This window comes from Phocoena phocoena, chromosome 1, assembly GCF_963924675.1.
Source record: "Phocoena phocoena chromosome 1, mPhoPho1.1, whole genome shotgun sequence".
NCBI classification, from domain to species: domain Eukaryota; kingdom Metazoa; phylum Chordata; class Mammalia; order Artiodactyla; family Phocoenidae; genus Phocoena; species Phocoena phocoena.
In genome coordinates this window covers 36,276,560-36,296,918 of record NC_089219.1, presented here as the reverse complement: position 1 = coordinate 36,296,918, position 20,359 = coordinate 36,276,560, and the positions used below count along the sequence as shown (strand labels likewise).

The following is a 20,359-nucleotide window of genomic DNA, read 5'->3' as shown; positions in this document are numbered from 1 at the left end:
AGCCCCTGCTGCAGCCAGGCCTGTGACCTCTTCAAGGGCATTAAAGCAGGGCCCTTGAGAGACCCTCGGCTACCCTACTTGGAAAAGAGGAGTGGCCTTCCTGGGGAGATGAGGTCCAGGCTAGCTGCTCAGGAAGTGCTTGTGTGTGGGCGTGGGCAGGTGTGCTTGTGAGTGTGCAGAGGCATGAGCCCAAATGTGCATATGGCAGCAGCCAGTGGTCTGTCCTCAGCCCCACAGCCAGGTCTTAACTGTGCTAGGCTTGGGCTTGGCCCCTACTTGGCTGCAAGCAGGAGGGCAGGCTGCCGGCAGATCCCAGGGCAGCCCTGAGGCCTCCCCAGTGGTGTGTTTGCCGTGCCTAATTACCCGTCAGTTGTTTAACTATGCAAGCTGCATGCCTGCCTTTATTGCGCTGTGATTGCCGAGCTGCCTATGGGGAGTGTCATAAAAAGATACAAAATGCCCATTATCTGTCTGACGCCCTCCTCCTGGACTGTGGGTGTTTGTGTTTTATTTTATATTTATGGCTCGAGGGAACCTCTGCAGGAAGGAGAGGGAGGGAAGGAAAGGGAGGGGAGGGGAGGCCTACAGGAATTGGGGGTTGGGAGACTGAGGAGCCCCCTTCTTACTGTGGTCAGCCATGAGCTGAAGGGCCCTCCCGACCAGAGGGGAGATGTGGAAATGGCAGCTGTCCAGGGCCAGGACAGGGTGCTCAGGAGATAAGGCCCAGATCTTCCCCTCCTCCTCCACCTGCAAGTCCCAAGTTTCTGTTTCCACCCTACCGGTGCTAGGTTCCCTGCGTGGAGGCCTGGTCCAGGGCAGTCTGTAGAGGGTTCTGAGAATGCGCTGTGGGAACAATCTCATCCCTGCTCAGTTCTCTACTGGCTTTGATGACTCGGATTGCCTCCTGGCACACCATGGCTGGCTTTGGGACAAACACCGTGGGCACCACCCCCTGCTCCTGAAGGCTTCCACCCCTACAGCTTCGGCTTCCCTTTCCTCGCCAACCACAGTGAAGTGTTCAGGCTACTTCTCTCCAAGATTCACTGGCTCTTAGGGAAACCTCCTAGACCAGGAGAGGGAAGGGAATTAATATTGATTTCAGCACCTGCCCTGTGCCAAACAGAACCTGTGTAAGGCGCTGAGGCAGAGATCAGAGATCAGACAGGGGCCCTACTGTTGAAGAGCTCACACTATGTAACCAGAGTGCCAGCTTCACAGTAGGTGTTCAATAAACATTTGTCAAATGGGATTGCATTCAACATAGCCATTCATTCATTCATTTTATTTTCATTCCGTAAATGGCTATTGAGCACCTACTGGGCCAGGCACTCTGCCAAGCAATGGGGATAAAATAGTGAGCAAAATCCCAGCCCTTGCTGGTTATTTGAGTTTATTGGAAGAGGAATTTAAGGATTTTAAATCCTGGATATCTGACTCCAAAACCATGTCCTTGCAACTGTGACGTGTTATTTCCCATACCTGAACCATCAAACCCCAAGCTGTCCTGTACTGATCATCTAACTTCTCTACTTGAAAAATCTTGATGTCACTGAATGAAGTACAAGCTCTCTGGCCTGTTCTTTGAGACCCCCAAAGTGCCTCTCCAACTCTACCAAGATAGCCTGTGTGTACACTTCCAGACCTTATTCACATTGGTTCCATTTGCATGAATGTCCTTTGCTTTATTCCTGCCCAGTGAGCTCCTGCTTATCCTTCAAGACCTAACTCCTTTAAAAGTGTCCCCTGTGAAGACTTTCCCCCTTTCCCATTAGGAACTTCCTCTGTCTTCAGACACCTGTATCAAGTGCCTGCAGAGCATGTGGGCACCGTGCTAGAGCTTTCCCTGGCTCTGTTCACTGCTGGTGAGCCTGCACTTCTTCTGTCATACTGCAGGTGTGAAAAAAGCTTTATTGAGATATAATTCACATACCATACAATTCACCCATTTAAAGTGTTTCAATTCATTGTTTCTTGGTATCTTCACAGGGTTGTGCAACCATCTTCACCATCTAAGTTTAGAACATTTTTGTCACCCCTAAAATACAGCAGTCACTTCCCATTTCCCCTCAAACACCCAAGCCCTAAACAACCAGTATTCTACTTTCAATTAGCAATAATCGCGCCTCGGATAAACCTCATTGGCTACGATACTGCCACTGCGCAAAGCTGTATTCTACTTTCATCTCTATAAATTTGCCTATTCTTGCAATTCTGGGAATTTCTTATATGTGGCCTTCTGTTTCTGGCTTCTTTCACTTCGCATAATTTTCAGGGTTCATCCATGTTGTACCATGAATCATCACTTCATTTCTCGTTATTGTGAATAATATTCCATTGTATGGATATACCACATTCTTTTAAATTTTATTTTTATTTATTTTTGGCTGCGTTGGGTCTTCGTTGCTGTGCGCGGGCTTTCTCTAGTTGCGGTGAGCGGGGGCTACTCTTGGTTGCAGTTCGCAGGCTTCTCATTGCAGTGGCTTATCTTGGTGCGGAGCACAGGCTCTAGGCTCATGGGCTTCAATAGTTGTGTGCGGGCTCAGTAGTTGTGGCTCGTGGGCTCTAGAGCACAGGCTCAGTAGTTGTGGCTCGTGGGCTTAGTTGCTCCGCGGCATGTGGGACCTTCCCAGACCAGGGCTCAAACCTGTGTCCCCTGCATTGGCAGGTGGGTTCTTAACCCCTGCGCCACCAGGGAAGTCCCCACGTTTTATTTATGTGCTCATCAGTTGATGGACATTTAAGCTGTTTCCACTTTATGGCTATTAAATAATGCTGCTATGAACATTCGTGTTACAAGTTTGTTTTATTGTTTTTGTTTTGCAGACAGAAAGCCGCTTGTCTGTCTCCTAGTAGATTGTGAGCTCCTGAGAGTAAGGGTCATTTCTATACTGTTCCTTGCTGTATCCCCAACACTTAGCCTATGGTTAGCACCCAGTAAATGTCAGTAAGTGAATACATCCATGCTTTCTAATTCTCTTTTCCCCTCAGGATATAATAGCAAATTGTAGGGACCTGTTTTAATCCCATAACCCACTCTGCTTGGGTATAACTGTATACACATATCTGCCACCCATGCTGAAGCATAAGTTGATACGTCAGTGTCCTGGACCATGTCCTTTTCATTCCACTGTTGGCCTTTCTCGTGTAAGTCCTTCACCCAACAACAGGTGATCTGAGACACTGAGTTGCCCCCATGATGGCAGATACCTCTGACTAACTTGACGCTGAGGCAGAGACCAAATCCACCCTCCCCTCTTCTCCTGAGGAGGGGCCCTGCCTTGTTTTATGCACAGAGGGCTGAATCTGTGGGAGGACCCTGGAGGGAGTGTGGGGCTGGGTGGCCTCCTGGCTCTAGGCCACGCTGGCTTTGTGAAAGCTCCAGGTGCCTGGACCTCTGAGGAGGAGGAGAGGCTGCCCCTGCCCTTCCAGTCAGTAGCTCATATGAACCAAGTCTTTGGAAGAAAAGGAATTTCTAGAACCAACAGCCCCTAAGAGATGAGTAAAACCAATATTTCTCTTTTCTTTGTACTTGGTGATCACCCTAATAGTTTGAGCCCATAATTAGAATTGAGCTTTATTAGGCTAATTAGGAGGTAGGAATGATGGCAGGAGGGCATGTGGAGATGCATCAGCATGGTGGGCAGTAAATTTAGGGTTTTAAGAGGTTTCTTCCGTAATCAGGTGGTCTGGAAGGCTGCAGGGTGGCTGGGCCCCTCCCCTCCCTCCCTTCTACTCTCATCACTGCTTGAAGTGGCCTTCACACTTTGCCGTCCTTGTCCTCGATGCTGCCAGTGGCACTGGGATATGGGGGCTCCGGAGGGAGGGAGGAGACCCCACCCGGAGCTTCATTGCCTATGCACGCGCCGTCCAGCCTGGCGGCACGATTACCTTGCTGAGAAATCCGTCCAGGCGCTGGGCTGCTGATAGCAATCATTGATTAAGAGGGTAATTGTCCTGAAAATTCAGATTGATCAGAAGGCAGAAATGATAACTTGTGTAACTGTGTTTAAAGCCACGTCCTGTCAATAGAAGAGACTGAGACGTATCGCGCCAAGAGGGGGGGCAGAACGGATGGGTGTGTGCAGGCGGCCGGGCGCTGCCATCCTTCTCTCAGGGCTGAGCAGGATGTTTCCTGTCAGTAACCTGGACTATTGGAGATTCAATCACTTTTATCTCCCCCCTCTCTCAATCCAAATGCCTTTTCATATTAGGAAATTAGAATCGGCCCTGCTCATGCAAGATTTATTAGCTCTGCTGAGCAGTCGCACTGAAGAGTAAATGATTTTGCTTTGCTGGGGCTTTTTACACATTAGGACCCAACTACTTCCCTGCTCTGTGCCACCGGCTGCCTCGAAGAGTGGGCTCTAGAACCAGACACTCAGAGAGTGAGCTTTTAAAGTCTGGTTTGGGGGGAGAGCATCACTCGGGTCTGGCTTCTCGACCTGCCAGAGATCCTGTTGTGTCTGGCTGACTTTCTTCTGTCTGACCTCCGACAGGTCCCTTACTGAGGTCTAGGTTGGCTCTCTGCTGCAGGCGCCAAGCCTCCTGAGGGGATGAGGTTCAGCCCTGAGTTGGATGGCCTGGTGGAGGCATACCTTGGGGGAGGCCCTGAGACTGTGTATTGGGTAAAGGCAGAGGATAGAGGGGCCGCCGTGACTTCTCTTCCTAGGGCCTGGGACTGTCCCACTGTCAGGGGTAGGGCATCTTTCTGAGCCCCTGGGGAAGCTGATTAGAGCAAGTTTAGGGGGTGTCTGGGCCTGCTGGCTGCCTGTGTCTAGAAGGCTGCAGGCCTGACTGGCTGAGGCTCTCTGATCTGCCAGCAGTGTGGGCTCTTAGGTAAGGAAGGGCCTCTGGGCTCCATGCTTCTGGAGCTCTGCTGTGACCTTGGCCTCGGAGGAAGTGTGGGCCTGTGTGCCAGCTGGACCTAGCCTGTCCTAGAGCCCAGGGTACCGCTGGGCTAGGCTGATTGTAGGGAGGACCATTCTCCTTCAGTGAGACTGTATCATTCTCTCTCCTTCTTGCCCTCGCTCTTCAGCCCCCTACCTCCTTGGGTCACTTGGACCCGTGGACAAATGTCAGTCACTGTCACTATTTCAGCCTTCCCTATTGTAGGTGTCTGATCCTGGAGGCCTGGTAGAGTAGGTGACCGTGTGGACAGTCCTTCTGATATGGGGCTGAGGGAAGGTTAACAGAACTTCTGGATTTTTGGTGGATGGGATATGATCCCTACTTTGCTCTTTGACTTGGCCCTATGAAGCCTCCTTTTCTCTGGACTTTCCCCAGGCAGAGGTATAACTGGGCAAACCTGAGAGTTGGGACTGGAAGTGATGGGGCCCCCAGGAGTGAATGGTGGGAGTAGGTAGCAGCCATTTTGATCCAAAAGGAGGGCTGTGTTTTGGGACAGAGGGTAGAGGGAGGCTTTTTGGAGGAAAGTATCTGGCAGGTGTCTGCAAGATATTCCCTAGGAGGGATCTGCCTCTCAACAGATCACAAGGCCACCAGCTTTCTACTGAGGGTCTGCTTTGGGTCTTTCCTGTCCACTACCAGACTCCGTCCTTGGAGAAGCCTTGACTTTCTTGGAAGGCTCTTCCTACTAGGCTAGATTGGGCAGGGCAGGCGTTCCTTCTGCATACGTGCACCCCACCTCCCGCCATGAGGGTCTGCTGAAGAAGAGAGTGGTCCAGGGAGCTTGGTGCAGCCCCGCCTCCCTCCACTCTGATGGACTGTGAAGGGAGTGGGTGCACAAGGCTGAGAGCTTCCCCATGCAGAGTGCTTCTGCCTCTGCCTCTGAGCTAGGCTTGCCAGTTGCCTAGGAATACTTTGCAGTCCAGAGGGAGGGTCGAGCCTTGTTTGGCTTAGTCTTCTGCTAGGGCTAGTTCGGGCAAAGTCGAGAAAGAATGGAAGTGCCGTGGGCAGCTTGGACCTGGGACTAGAGAACTCAGAAGACAGACTCCCAGTGGAGTGAGGGAGACAGATAGTTGCTGCAGGGTAATGTGAATGCTGTTGCCTTTCAGAGCCCCGAAGAGGGAGTGCCTGAATCCTCCTGGAAGAGCTCAGCCGGGCATCCAGAGGGGGCCCCTTGAACTGAGTCTGAGAGGAGGATGGGAAGTATGCTGTGGAGACAAGTCTGGGCAAAGCATGTGGGCAGGGAGAACAAGAAGCATCACAGGTCAGTTGTGTTAGGCCTAGGGCTGGGGCCCAGTGGGGTTTATTGTCCCTGGCACACTTCTCCATCAGAATTTGGAGGTATGGGCCACACCTTCATTTTCGCAAGCTTGAGAGGTGCCTACTTTCACTATCTAGCTGAGCTGCTAGCAGCTGAGGGCCTTGGATTGGACCAGCTAGAGCCTTAGGTTGGCACGATGTGCCGCACAGAGCCTTCAGGGACGGGCCCCAAGCCCCCTCTCTGCTCTGTTCCCTCTCCTCTTCTGCCTAAAGAGCAGGGAAGGGACAGGGGTTTGTGCTAAGGGAACAGTTCTGGCAAAGCTTTAGGCCAGCTCGCTCCGCCCCTTTCTAAGCCCCTGCGCAGCCCTGTCTCGCGCCCAGACCCAGCCCTGCCACCAGGGGCCCGATTGGTTCCCTGGGCCTGGTAGGGAGGCTGGGAGGAGACCGGGAAGCCAGGAGACTCATTTTCACTGGAATTTGACCTAAAGCAGGATTGGAAGGGAAGAAAAGAATTTGAACAAAAGTGCAGGCAGGAAGGAGCTGTTAACGAGCCTTTCTTTCTCTTGGGGACGGAGCACAGTGCATAGCGGGGCGCAGCCGCCGCTCTCCTCATGGCTCTCTGAGACCGCTGCAGTCTCTGGCCGCTGCCTGCTCTCGCTCGCTCTCCTTTTTTCCCTCTCCTCTTTCTCGGCTCTCTCTATTATGGGGACTTGCTCCAGCTCTTTCTCTCTCTTCTGTCTCTCCTTTTGTTCTCTCTTTGTCTATTTATCACACTGTGAAGGTTGAAAGAGATGTTATTAATCTGGGAGAATGAAGGCAGGATTAGTGGTATGAATCGGATTTTGAGAGGTGTAATGATAGAAAGACTCGCTCGGCTGGCGGCCTGCGTGAGCTTGATAAATGGGGAGCACTCCAGACTGACTCGCGCCTTCCTCCGCGCTGTGCGCCCTGCCCGCTGGGGCGTGCCGCGCTCTCAGATCTGCCAGCCAGCCCACCCCGCTCCTACCTGAACCAGAGCAAAAAGCCAAGGGTAAAGCAGACACAAATATCTCCCATCGCACTTGGAGACATCATTGCTTTCAGCACCCTTTTCAAGTGGAGGCCTGTTGAGTTCTCAAAGGACTGTGGGCAGAGGGAGTGGGGACCCAGACTTCTGTCTGCTTCTAGGACCTGTGCGGGTGGAGCTTCCCTCCTGCCCCTGAAATGGATGTCAGAGGTTGGAAGTGATGAGACAGCCCCTAGACTAGTCAAGTAAGAGTACCAGACCGTATGTAATAGGTTATTAAGCAAAGTGCTGTTGGGAGAACTGTGGTATTAACTGTGGAGGTCAGGGTGGGACGTGGAGGAAGGAGGAAGAAAAATCAGGAAGGACTTCCTGAAGGTGGTGTCCTGGCAGACAGGATTTGGAGAGGGTAGAGGAAGGCTAGTGTTCCAGGTGGGAAAATAGCATAAGCAAAGACTGGGGGACAGCAATAAGCCTGACCCTTCTGGGAGGCTGAGGAGCCTCAGAACTGGTGAATTTCAGACCAGGAAGGGACCTAAGAAATCAAGTCATTAAGCAACACCCCCCCGCCCTTTAAGTTTTTAAAGTATAGTTGATTTACAGTGTTGTGTTTGTTTCAGGTGTTCAGCAAGGTGATTCAGTTTTATATATATGTATATATATATATATTCTTTTTCAGATTCTTTTCCTTTATAGGTTATTACAAGATAGTGAATATAGTTTCCTGTGCTAAACAGTAGGTCCTTGTTGTTTATCTATTTTATATACAGTAGTGTGTATCTGTTAATCCCAAACTCCTAATTTATCCCTCTCCCCCACCCCCCAGTCCCGTGTTTTCCAAAAACAGGCCTGGAGACTGGAGTTGCCATTTCCTGAATGATTTTCTATTCCAGTCCTGTTCCGTGTTCTAAAGGTGCCCCTTCCCTTATCCTTGGACGATACAGTGAACCTTTCCCCCTTCTCTCCTTAGTGGCTTTAGTCACAGCCTATCAACCTTCATCTTTGCAACCGGAAGACCCTGGCTTAGGTCCACTGCTGCTCAGGGTCCTCCTAACACTCCTGCCCCCCGCCCAATCTGCAGTCTGTGTGGGGAGTGCTGTCTGCCCCAGCCTGCTGCGGATTGTGTGCTGAGGAGAGGACTAGGGGCAGCACTCCCCATGCTGGGCTCCAGTTGCCTCGGGCCCGAGCACTGTCCTCCTTTCTGTCTCTACTGCAGTCCTCTCTATCGCAGTGATCAGGCACTTACTGACATCTGCTTCCTTGCAAAGGACTGTGAGTTCCATGAGGACAGGGTCTACGTGTGATTCACTTGAGTTTCCAGGGTCGGGCAGACCTTCAGTAAATGTGTGAATCTTACAATGAACCAATGAGGTCAGTTGCTCTCTTGCAGTTTCTTTCTCTCCTTCTAGATAAAAAAAAAATGGTCCCCGGATGCCAGGCCTCTCTACTCTTGGGAATAGGGATGGGTAGGTGTGCAAAGGAACTAACTTTTGATGCTGGTGGAGCACCCAAGATCGCATAGCACGGCAGTGGTAGATACTTGGATGGCTTCCCATTGCCTCAGGAAACAGTACAAAACCCTCATCATGTCCTATGAGGCCCTGGATTTTCCTGCCTTCCTCATTATCCTCATCTCATGCTGGCTTTCTGTGCTCCAGGGACACTAGCATTGACTTGATTCCTTCCAAGTGCTGTTTGCCTAAAGGCCTTAGCACGTGTCATTCCCCTGTTGCCTTCCTGTCAGTCAGTTTCTGCTGACCTGTCCTCAGAGTTCCCCAGCTAGGTCAGATTCCCCTCTTCCATCCTATAAACAGCCCACCTTTCTTCTTTGAGCCCTTATGATAACTTAATGATTATTTATGTTGCTATTTATTTAACATGGGCTTTCTCTAATAGACTGGAAGCTCTCTGAGGACAGTACTGTGTCTGTATTGCTACAAGTACACATATGGCCTGGCATATAATAGGCTCATAGTAATGTTTGTTGTGACTAAGTTGGTGTGAGCCTGAAGTCCACACTGTTTCATCGTGTCACATCCGGGTAAAGTGAAGGTGGAGATGACAATGGGAGGGACAGAGGCCAGGATGTTGGGTGTGCCCAGAGAGAAGTCTCTTTCGGCCTTAGCTCTGGACGCTCTAGTGTTCAGCCGTCCCGTCTCTCAGCCTTCCTTGTTTCCGTCCAAACATCAGAGAAGAGAAGGGCCTCGTTGACCCTAAAGGCTTATTCTCTTCCTGGGTGAGCTTATCCACTCCTGCAGTTTCCTGTGCCACCCATGTGCTTTCCTAGGACTTTCTTGTCTCAGCTCAGACCCCTGGAACTGAGCTCCTGGCCTGCATATCCACCTTTCGCAACCACCCCACCTTGGATGTTCCATTGAAAGCCATCTTGGTCCTTCTCAGTTGTTCCCCCTCTAAGGCTGGTTTCTCCCTTGGGGCTCTTGTAGGATCTCAGTCCCCCACCATGTGTGAGTTGACATGTCTCTCCTACTAGTTTGGAAGCTCCTTTTTTCTCTTTTTTAACTCTTTATTGAACTTGTTACAATATTGCTTCTGTTTTATGTTTTGGTGTTTTGGCCGCAAGGCATGTGGGATCTTAGCTCCCCAGCCAGGGATCGGACCTGCACCTCCTGCATTGGAAGGCGAAGGCTTCAGCACTGGACCGCCAGGGACGTCCCTAGCTTGGAAGGCAGCGAGCTGCCTAGTGTGCTTTATCCCCAGCACTGGGCACAGAGCTTGGCACATGGATTTGCTCATTAAGTGTGTGTTACATGAGCAAGCCAACATAGAGGGAGGGAGGTCTGGGATGAAGGTTTGAGCACCCTTCCCATTTTCCTAGGGAGAAAGAAGTGACGGTGTGTGTGCTGGGTGCCAGCACGTACCTCCCTTCGTTTCTGAGGGCTGGGTGGCCGTGATGGTGGTGTCACATGCTCAGTGAAGGCTTATATTTTAATTTGGAAAGGACTTTAGAAACTTAAAGTGCTTTGCCTAAGTGCTGACTGCTATTAGTGTCTCCTTTTTATTAGGAAAAAGGACATGATTTTTCTCTTTCATCTTCAGGCCTGTCCAACTTCTGAGAGTCAAACTTAGCAAAATGCCTGCCCCTCACTGAGGACTAGTTACATGCCAAGTTCAAAGCTTTGGACTTGAAACACAAAATTCTGCTTTGCAGACTGGTTTCTGACACCCCTGAGGGGATTAGTCCTGACAGCTCAGTATCAGGAAGGGGGTGGGAGAGACAGGGTCATTTGACATAGTTCAGGCTGCAGTCCCAAGCCCCTCCCTTCTACATATAGGCCTGGGTGGGAGGACATAAGAACTTGGACCATCTGGGGGGATGGGAGAACAGCTCCAGTGGTTATCAGAAATCCACTTGTCACGCGGTAGTCAGGGCCAAACTTCAGAGGGAGAATTGGGGAGGAATGGCCCCAAGAAGAATTGGATCTGTTCAGCTCAGGGATGATAGGATTGAGAGGCAGAGACATCACAGCTGCTGGACTTGGTGATGTTAAGAGCTGCCAACACAAAGGGCTAGGTCAAAGGAGGGAGTATGTGTAGCAATAGTAGGAGGAATTCTGGTCTAGGAGGCCATGAGGCAGGAACTTGCCTTGTGCCCTACAAGCACCTTTGAGGGCCTTGCTGGTTTGAAGGAAAGGTAACAAACACCCCTCCCCATGGAGAAGATTTGGCGCTGCAATGGCAGGAGGTCTGGCAGGCCCAGCTGCCTTGTTGTTGGCCCTCTCTGTGTGGCCTTTGCCCCAGGCTCTTTCCTGAGCAGCCACAAGACAGACAGCACCCTGGTCGCAGTCTGGCCTATGTCTGTCAGCCCCGGATACTGAAGGCTGTGCCCATGGCTGAGGTACTGGGAGGTGGGAGCTCTGGCCCATCTTGCTAGTGCCCTGCAGTTCCCATCTCCTAATCGGGCCCTAATCTGGGGGAGCTAGGGCGGGGGTGGGGTGGGGGGAGTACCTTGAGCCTTCTGCCTTAACTGAATTTCCATACCTCCTGTTGTTAATTATAGAGATGTAATAATGCGATTAGTGCACGATTAAAAAAAATCCCTGATATGATTATCATGGATTTAATATCACATGATATATCATTATATCGTTATGCAGTGACAGATGTAATTGAAATACACTTATTGGAGCCGGGGGTGGTGTTTCATTCAATCCCCAGCACCCCGGGGAGGAAAGGGCTGGCTCAAAAGAAGCAATGGGAGAAGAAATTGTAATGAAAACAAAGAAAACCCACAATGTAGCCCTCACTCTGGGCAGCTGGCTCAGACTGACCTGCTGCCTTGACTCTGTGGCGGTGCACGTGGAGCCCCAGCCAGACCAGCCTCCTCTGTGGAGGCTCAGACGGCACGGCTCAGGGTCCTGCTCCTTATCTGGTTCTCTCCCCAGAAACCTCAGTGTCCCCAAGTCCACTGTGACTCAGCAGTGAAGCAAGGGCTCTGGGAACATGATGAAGATTGCTCTACCCAAAAATAGACTCAGGACCCAAGGGACCAAACTGTGCTGGCAGCTGTCTTCCAAATGTTGTGGGTCCTGGACCTGTGGCACAGCCCCTGCCTTTGCTGTGGTGACGGTCCCACGCACTAGAGGCAGCTGTCCTGTTGTAGGCAGTGAGCAGGAAGGTTAAGTACACAGAGAAAATAACGATTCCACTCAAGCGCTGTTGATGGACAGAGGCGACAGCAGCTCTGGTGCCCCTGAAGTATGTTGGAAGCCAGGGAACACTGTGAACATGGAGAACTACCAGCTGGAGGTAGAAAGGATGGGTTTGTGTCACCTGATGGGAGTGTCCGTCCTTTTGCTGCTGTAGCCGTGCTGGCCAGGTCTCCGCTGGCCCGAGGAATGGAGTCAAGACCACCCATAAGACCAAAGAGCTCAGAAAAGGAGAAGGGAGACAGGGACAGTCTCCCCTTCTTTCCTAACCCAGGCACCTGAGCCCCCAGTTCCAAGGATGGCTGGGGGTCGGGTGGGATTGCTGTTCCGCTGGGCAGGATCAACAGTGGTTCCTGAAGGAGACTGAATAGGACTGGCAGGAGCAGCAACTCTGAAAACCAGGCCTTTCTGCCTGGCGGGATTATATCCAGAGAGGTGCTTTCTTGCCCTTCCCTCAAAGGAGGCCGTTCAGAGAGAGCAGATACAGCCCCACCCAGCATCATGGGGCTGTAAACAAATCTAATAATACAGATGCTATTCAGAGTCTGGGTGGGTTTAAGGAAGGGACAAGTCAGGAAAGGCCTGGTGATGGAAGATACTTTTGAATTGAGTGTTGAAAGAAGAGTATGTGTTCATTAGGGGAAAAAAGTGGGAGAAGGCAGAGGGCATCCTGGGTAGGCTGAAGGAATTGCTCGAGTAGAGTCTTGGGGGCATGAAACAGCAATCTCAGGACTTGGTGAGAGGTAAGGAAGAAGAAGGAAGCAAGGCTGGCCCCCACATTTCTGGTAGACCAGGTAGATGGTAAGGGTTTTCACCGGGATTTGGGAGCCCAGGAGAAGGAGCACTTTGGAGAGGAGTTGTTGAAATTGGTTTTAAACCTACTGAGAATGAAGTGCCTGGGTGGAGTCCAGGTGGAAGTGCCAGGTAGGCAATAGAGTATATATGTTTGACATTCAAGTAGTGGCAAAAAATATCAATTTGCAAGTTGGAGAGGTCGAAGACCAGGGAGTTGAAGAAATCACCCAGGGAGAGTGGTAGAGCACAGACCGAAACAGGAAGGGAACATGCATAAGCCCACACATGACCAGATGAATGAGACTCTACAGGAGACTGTGAGGAAGACGTCAGAGAGAGGGGAAAACTCAAAGAGTAGGGTGTTGAGAAAAATCAAAGGAGAAGGATTTCAAAGATGTGAAGCAGGCTGCAGGGTGGCAAAGGCAGCAAGAGCCTGAAACTGTCCATAGACGTGGGCAGCATGGTGAGAACTGTTGACCTCCGCCAGAGCTAAGTGACATGATAAGGCTGGCAACCAGACTGCAGGGTTTAAGGGGTGTTGGGGAGGTGAGTGGAGACAGCCTTGAGAAGTTTGGTTGTTAACAGGAGAACAGGCAGTAGCTGGATCAGGATGTGGAATGAATGGAAGACTTTAAAAATAATTATCTAATACTTATATAAATTTCAAAGAGCCAGGCATCGTTTTAAGCACTGTGCATGCAATAACTCATTCACATCAACTCTATGGGGTAGGAACTGTTTTTACCCCCATTTTACAAAAAGGGAACTAAGACACAAAAAGTTATGTAAAGATGATAGAGATTCAAGCATATGCTTGAATGCTAATGGAAAGGAGCCAGCAGAAATGGGGAGGTTCAGAATTTAGAAAGAAAGGGGATACTAGATGAAACAGGGCCTGAGGAGGTGGAAAAAGAGTGAGATGTACAGCACAAGTGTGGGCTTGCCCTTAGACTGGACGTGAGGTGTCTCTTCCATTAGAACAGCATTGGTGCACGAGCAGGTGGGGAAGGATACAGATGCATTTGTATATGAAGGGCATGCAGTTGGAAGAATTCTGCCTAGCATCTTTTATTTTCTTTGTGAAAGTAGGAGGGGAGTAGGGTGGTGGGATACCATTGAGGGTTGCTAAGATAGTGATCTTGGATCTATAGTGGCCACTTTCTATACAGAACAGTGACTTCTTTCCAGGATCACTGAGCTCAAGTGCAAGTGTGGTGAAACAGAGTCATGTTGGGGTTTCTTAGGGAAGTTCAAGATTGTGCTGGTTGGGGCTTCCCTGGTGGCGCAGTGGTTGAGAGTCCGCCTGCCGATGCAGGGGACGCGGGTTCGTGCCCCAGTCTGGGAGGATCCCACATGCCGCAGAGCAGCTTGGCCCGTGAGCCATGGCTGCTGGGCCTGCGCGTCCGGAGCCTGTGCTCTGCAACGGGAGAGGCCACGGCAGTGAGAGGCCCGCGTACCGCAAAAAAACAAACAAACAAACGAACGAATAAAAAGATTGGGCTGGTTGAAGTCATAGATTCAAGAGGTCCAGGTTTGGTAGAATAGGGCTAGAAGGGGATTGACAGATGAGGAAAAAAAGCAAGAGTAGAGGGAGAGAGGGTTCAAAAGCTGGAAGGACAGAGGCTGCGATCAGAGTGGAATCTGTCATTGTATGATTCCAGAAGGAGAGCAGTGCTGGGTAATAAGGCCCCGGGTGTGGCCCCAGGGAGAGATGGCTGAAATTGGTAGAGGAGAAGGTCATTAGAGCACAGGGAGCTGAGAAATCAAGAGGCTAGATTCATGAGTGGGTTTATCCTGTAGATACTGAAGTTACCCAGAGTGATGATGATTTAGAATGAGGTCCCAGAGGGAGAGGAAGAATTGTCTAGAAGCAGCCAGAAAGAGGAAGTTGAAAGTATTGACACAATATATCCAGAAGTGAGTAGGCATTAGTTTTCCAGAACTGCTGCATAACTTATCACCCAAAACTTAGTGACTTAAAACGACGACGGCTGTTTTATTATCTCTCATGGTTTCTATGAGTCAGGAATTCAGGAAAGGCTCAGTTAGGTAGTTCTGGCCCAGGTTCTCTCATGTATTTGTGGTCAGTGACTGGAGCTGGCACAGTGTGTGGGTGGAGCAGCTGGGGGCTGGCTGGGCATCTCTCTTTCTTCACCTAGTCTCATGGCTTCTCCATGTGGTCTCTCCTTGTGGCCTAGTTTGGGCTTCCTCCCAGCATGGCTGCCTTGCAGCAGTCTTACCACTTACAAGCAGCTCAGGGCTCCAGGGAAAATGTTCCATCGAGTGAGGAGGAAGCTTCCTCAGCATTTCTGAAATAGCCTTAAAATCACATAGCATTACTTCTGCATTACTATTTTGGTTGAAATAGTAAAAAAAAAAAAAAAAAAGCCCACCCCATTTCAAAGGGAGAGGTATAGACTCCCCCCTTCCTTTTTATGATTTTTTTAAATTAATTAATTTATTATTTATTTTTGGTTGCATTGGGTCTTTGTTGTGGTGCGCGGGCTTCTCATTGCAGTGGCTTCTCTTGTTGTGGAGCGTGGGCTCTAGGTACACGGGCTTCAGTAGTTGTGGCACATGGACTCAGTAGTTGTGGCTCGTGGGCTCTAGAGCACAGGCTCAGTAGTTGTGGCGCACGGGCTTAGTTGCTCCACGGCATGTGGGATCTTCCCAGACCAGGGCTCGAACCCGTGTCCCCTGCATTGGCAGGCGGATTCTTAACCACTGCGCCACTAGGGAAGCCCTAGACTCCCCCTCTTGATGGCAGGTTTATCAGAGTCATATTGCAAGAGGAGCATATGTGAGATGGAAGATAATGTTATGACAGTCACTGGAAAATACAGTCTGCCATGATCGGTGTTAAACTGAACCTGGAAAAGGGAGAGGGACCAGCATTCTCAAAGGCAATCTGCATTTTGGGTGATGGCACCAAGAATATTTGGAGGTGGCAGGTGGCAGTGGGAGTGGGTGTTCCTGAGTGACCTCAGGTATACCGGGGAGAAAGAACTATTATCCCATCTTACAGTACAGGAAGTTGAGGCTCAGAGAGGTTTAATAACTCATCCAAAGTTATGGTGCTAATAATTGGCAGAATTGGGAACCAACGCCTGAGCCTGAACACACTGCCTTTCCATGAGGCCTGGGCTGCTGGGAACACCATCCTCATGTATCTTTGTTGCCATGGTACTTGGTTCACCAACTGTAAATGTGTTGGCCAGTTAAAGAAAAGGTTAGGTAGTAGTTATGTCTGTCAGACTCTCTCTCCCCCCATCCTCCAGAGTATCACCTCTGTATCTTTGCCTGTTGGGTGTTTATGGGAAAGCCAGGTGATTTGATTTGGTTCCGCCTCTTGGGAAATGGTCCTTCAGCCTTAGGCCCACAGGGTGACCTCGTGGGGTGGATGGATGGGTCAGATGTGCTGCTGCCAGCTTGCAGGCTCTGGGTTTTCTGGAAGTCGCAGAGCAGTTTGTGCTTCTCTTTGCGGTCTGAGCTGGGTTCTAGACCCAGCCACTGCCCCTGCCCACTCTGTGTCAGCCCAACTCTCAGGGCCCTGGTAAGGTAGCAAATGGGTGGGCAGAGACACCCTAGCAGCTGTCGATGCCTCTTCTTTCCTCTTTGAAGGATCTGATGCTGCTGCCGATGAGGGCTACTTCATCTATTAAACCCAATACACTTGTCGCAGCTGCTAAGCCCCCGTAAGCCGCCGGGCGCAGTGTTTGTGATGGGACTGACAGTGCATGGAGGAGGCTGATTATACACGATTCCATTTCGCGGGCCCAGCAATGTAATTTCACAGGGCGATCAGCGTTTGCATGTAATAGCAGGCTGTGCTGAGGTGTCAGAATATTAAAGGCGCTAATGGCAAAGCTCCCTGTTACACAGGGGGCCACCCGCCGCGCCTACAGCAGGGCTGCGCGGCAGGCCCGTCGCAGATGGCTGGCCACTAAGCTAATGGGGCAGCAGCCAAGGCGGGCAGAGCCGCGAGAGGGGAGAGCCAGCCGGGAACAGCTCGGCACCTGCTTCCCTGCGCATGGAAATTACAGCAGCCCAGGGGAAGGAAAGTGTGCGTTCCTGCCTGGCACAGGGCTGGGGTGGGTGGTTTGGGAGGCCCAGCATCTTTCACCCCGCCTCTACCTGCCCTGGATAGGACTCCTCCGTCATCCTTCCACCTGCCCCACCCTCTGGCCGGGAAGCCACAGATGGGCACGTTGGGCCCTGGTAGCTGGGAAAGGTGCAGCTAGAGAAGTGGCACCCAGAGAATTTGGAACCAGCATGGGAAAGGGGCCCAGGCACAGGCTTTAGCTCTTAAATTTCTGCCCAACACTGAGCAGGGTCAAAAAGCTTTTGAGTGCCTTACCGCACACCCCAAAGGCTGGCAGAAGAGAGGGAGGGAGTGGGGATAGGAAGTAGGTGGGAGAAAGGGGGTAGACAATATTAGGGCCCCTTGATGACAATGGCCAGTGTTGCACAGAGCTGGGAGGCAGCCCTCAAGATATTTTCTCCTTCCACCCATGTTGGCTGCCCCAGCCACACCCCAGCCTTTGCCTGTTCTCATCAAGCTTGCTCCTGTCATTCTCCTTTGTCCTTGCTGTGTCTTCTTCCTGGTGCCTCCAGTACCACTTCCTCCAGGAAGCTCTCTTAGCCATCTCCAACCCCTCATGGGCCTGTCTTTCTCCATTGTGCTTGTGGGCAACCCACAAGGGACAGCCTCCCCAGTCCTCCTGCTCTGATGGCTCTCTGGTCCCAGCCTTGACTTCTCAGCCAGACTCTCTGAGATAGAGCCCACCTCACCTTGCCCTGGGCTGGACTCCTGGGAAGGCTCTGCTGAGATTCACAGATGGATGTAATCTCTTAGGGAGGATGCCTGAAGGGAGTAGGGAATAGAAGGATGGGCTGAGTCATCTGAGGGAGAGTTTGGTGGGTGTGTGTACTCGTGCTCGATGGTGTATATATCTGGGGTTGGGGGGAGTAGGGGAAGGACTTTAGAAGTGAGTGCTGGGGGTGGTGGGCATGTGGGTACAGGCTCACAGGGGCAGCAGGTGCAAGATCCAGACCACACATTGATAGGAGCACAGATTGTGAAAGGACCCTGTGTTCTCTGGGTGGCTCTCTGCTGGCTGTGCCTGAGGGGTACCTGGGATGGCAGGAGTTGAGGGGAGCTTGTGGGGCTGTGCCCTGGTACTGTGCCTAGGGGGGGTTCCACGAGGCAGGTGGTCACTTCTGAAGGTTCAGCTCTGCAGAGGTGCATGGCAGTACCTGGAGGAGATATGCCAGGGTTCTCAGCAGGGGCAGCAGTGTGGGAGCCCAGGCTGAAGGAGAGCAGTTTTAATTAACCGTTTTTAATATCATTTTGGACTTTGGCTGGTATGTGAAGGCCCCGCTGGAAGCAGCATTTGTAAAAATTAAACCCCTCTTATTAGGAGCTTGGCAGACCCATGTGCACGTGCCTGCCCCTCCCGCCGCCTGTGCCCCCCTGAGGAAGTGCTGGATGAGGCCATGTCACCGCAGCAATTGGTTATCACGCCTTATCTGGGAATACGAAACTGTGCGGGCCGTGGTGGAGACGCCAATTCATCTCGCCCCGGCTCTGACAAGCTAGACTGCCCTTCCTGAAAGGCATTCGTCAGGCGGGACTGGGCTACCGCCTTGCCTGGTACCCCTGTTTTCCCCCCGTGGGTCTCGGCTTGCCCTGGACCAGCCAGGCCCAGTCTGGCCCTCCTGGGCTCTGCTGCCCTCCACCCCGCTTCCGCACATCCCCATCTGCAGAAGATCTTGGGGGGTCATAATTATAATAATAATCTAATCATGGTGACGCATCAGGGCAAGCGCCTAATGTTATCTGAAGTGGTCTTCCCGCTTAGCTGCGATAAGACTCAGGATGACGTGCAGATAACGCTGAGCTGCCCTGTCCCCGAGCCGCAAGCAGAGCAGAGGGGCCTCCGCAGCCCTGCCGCCCGCCCGCCGCTTTAAGCCGGGAAGCGGCAGCACCTGCTAATGCAAGTGTTTAATATTTGATGGGCTGGGATAAAGCAGGATCACCTTCGAATTGAATTGAGTGTCAGCCGAGAATCTATTACTGAAATTCGGGTGTGATTTGACAGCAAAGTAGACGATGTTATTCTTCACTAGTTACTGCAATCTTCTCCCCGACATCACTTAAATATTTTTTTCTTTGCTTGAGTAAACACACATTATCCTTCTTTTTTTCCCCCTTCCTTCCCTTTTTTCCTTTTTAGAGGGGAAAAAAACCCATCCAGCTCGCCTTCTCCAGGCTGATAGAGTAGATTGTTATTTCTTTATTTGTCCTATTAAATGGAATTTTTGATCGTTTAATCCGCCCTTTGTAAGTGATTTTAAAGTACTTGAAAGCCAGCCCGCCACTGCTCTCTGGCCCACTGCGCTCCAGCCGCGGCCCTGACCACGCTCAGCAGCTCCTCCAGCTGTGCACCGCCCACTGGCTGTTCTCCTTGCTGCCTGTGTCCCAGCTCTGCCCTGGCTCCAAGCCAGCGTCCTCTCCCCTGTCCTTGAGCCTCACGCTCAGCCCCCGATTTGTGGGTACAGCTGTGGCCTGGGGAAGGGTGGGAGGGTTGGCTGGGAAGTTGGGCTGTGGCTGGTACCTCTGTGGTCAAGGAAAGTGGCTTTGGAGGGGGCTGAGGTTGAAGTATACTGGCTCCTAGCCTCCCAGTGCCCAAGGGGCTGAGGCTTGGTTCCTGCAGCTGGGAAGGAAGGGTACTAGACCTCTGCCCAGCTCCTTGGTCCTGGCACAGCCTGTGTGTCCAGCCTCCTGTCTTCTGTTTTTGACCCCGTGCTGGATACTCTTCCACTGGGAGGCAGTCTATAGTGGGATGGAGACCTCCTGGGCCCAGTGGTGGGCGGGGGCTCTGCAGTGCCTGCCTGACCATGGCTAGCAGTCACCTTAGTTCCACCAGTGGACTCACCATCCAATTTCTGGAAACTCGCCCAAGCTTCATTCCCACTGACCACTGTCCCACACACTGTCACCTTCCTGCCACTGGGAGGACAGCCTGGTGTTTGGGGACTTCTAAGGTGAGGAGATGGGCAATGTTTGAAGAGTCAGCTAGCCTTGCAAGCCCACTGGTAGAAGCCTGGGACTTGCTAGTAGGCTGAACAGGAATTAAATCCCTGTTGGGCCACTTAATAGCATTCTAACTCTTATAAGTCTCTTCTTGGCCTCAGTTTCCTCATCTGTGACATCTGGTCATCGAGCCTGTAAGGGATGTAAGAGAAGGTGCTGTCCCTGGCCTGACGTGTGCCCTGCCCCCCCCCCCCGGCACCGTGGAGGTGGGTGGCGGCCAGGGGACAGAGGGGGACAATGGAGTGCTGGGGGCCTGAGTAGATCGATACCCCCAGCACTTCCTTCCCCAACCCCAGGAAAACAATTAAGTACAGATCGATGGGTGGCTGCTTTGAATATGCATAAGTGAGCACTTGACCTTCAGCAAGATCTGCTCCCCACCACACACACACACACACACACACACACACACACACACACTCTGTCTTCACGTGCTCCCCTCGCAGCTGCCTGAGTCGGCCAGGTGACCTTACCCCTCCTCAGCTGAGCCCCCATGTGGCACTCAGCTCCGCAGTCTGGCCTGCCTCCAGGTCAAAAGCAACTTGACCGCAGGCAGGTAGTTGGCCCCCTCGTCTCTGGCTTCAGTTTTCCTGTCTGTGGAGTGAAGTCTGGATATATTGGTCTCCAAGTCCC

The 20,359-nt window shown here is 51.6% G+C and overlaps 1 protein-coding gene and 1 pseudogene across 3 annotated transcripts in view; one reads left to right on the top strand and one right to left on the bottom strand.

The window, feature by feature from the left end:
* Nucleotides 1-20,359, top strand: part of ERI3 (ERI1 exoribonuclease family member 3) — a 129,091-nt gene that overhangs the window by 83,009 nt on the left and 25,723 nt on the right. The window lies entirely within an intron of this gene.
* LOC136141164 (U4 spliceosomal RNA) lies at nucleotides 2,020-2,168 on the bottom strand (annotated as a pseudogene).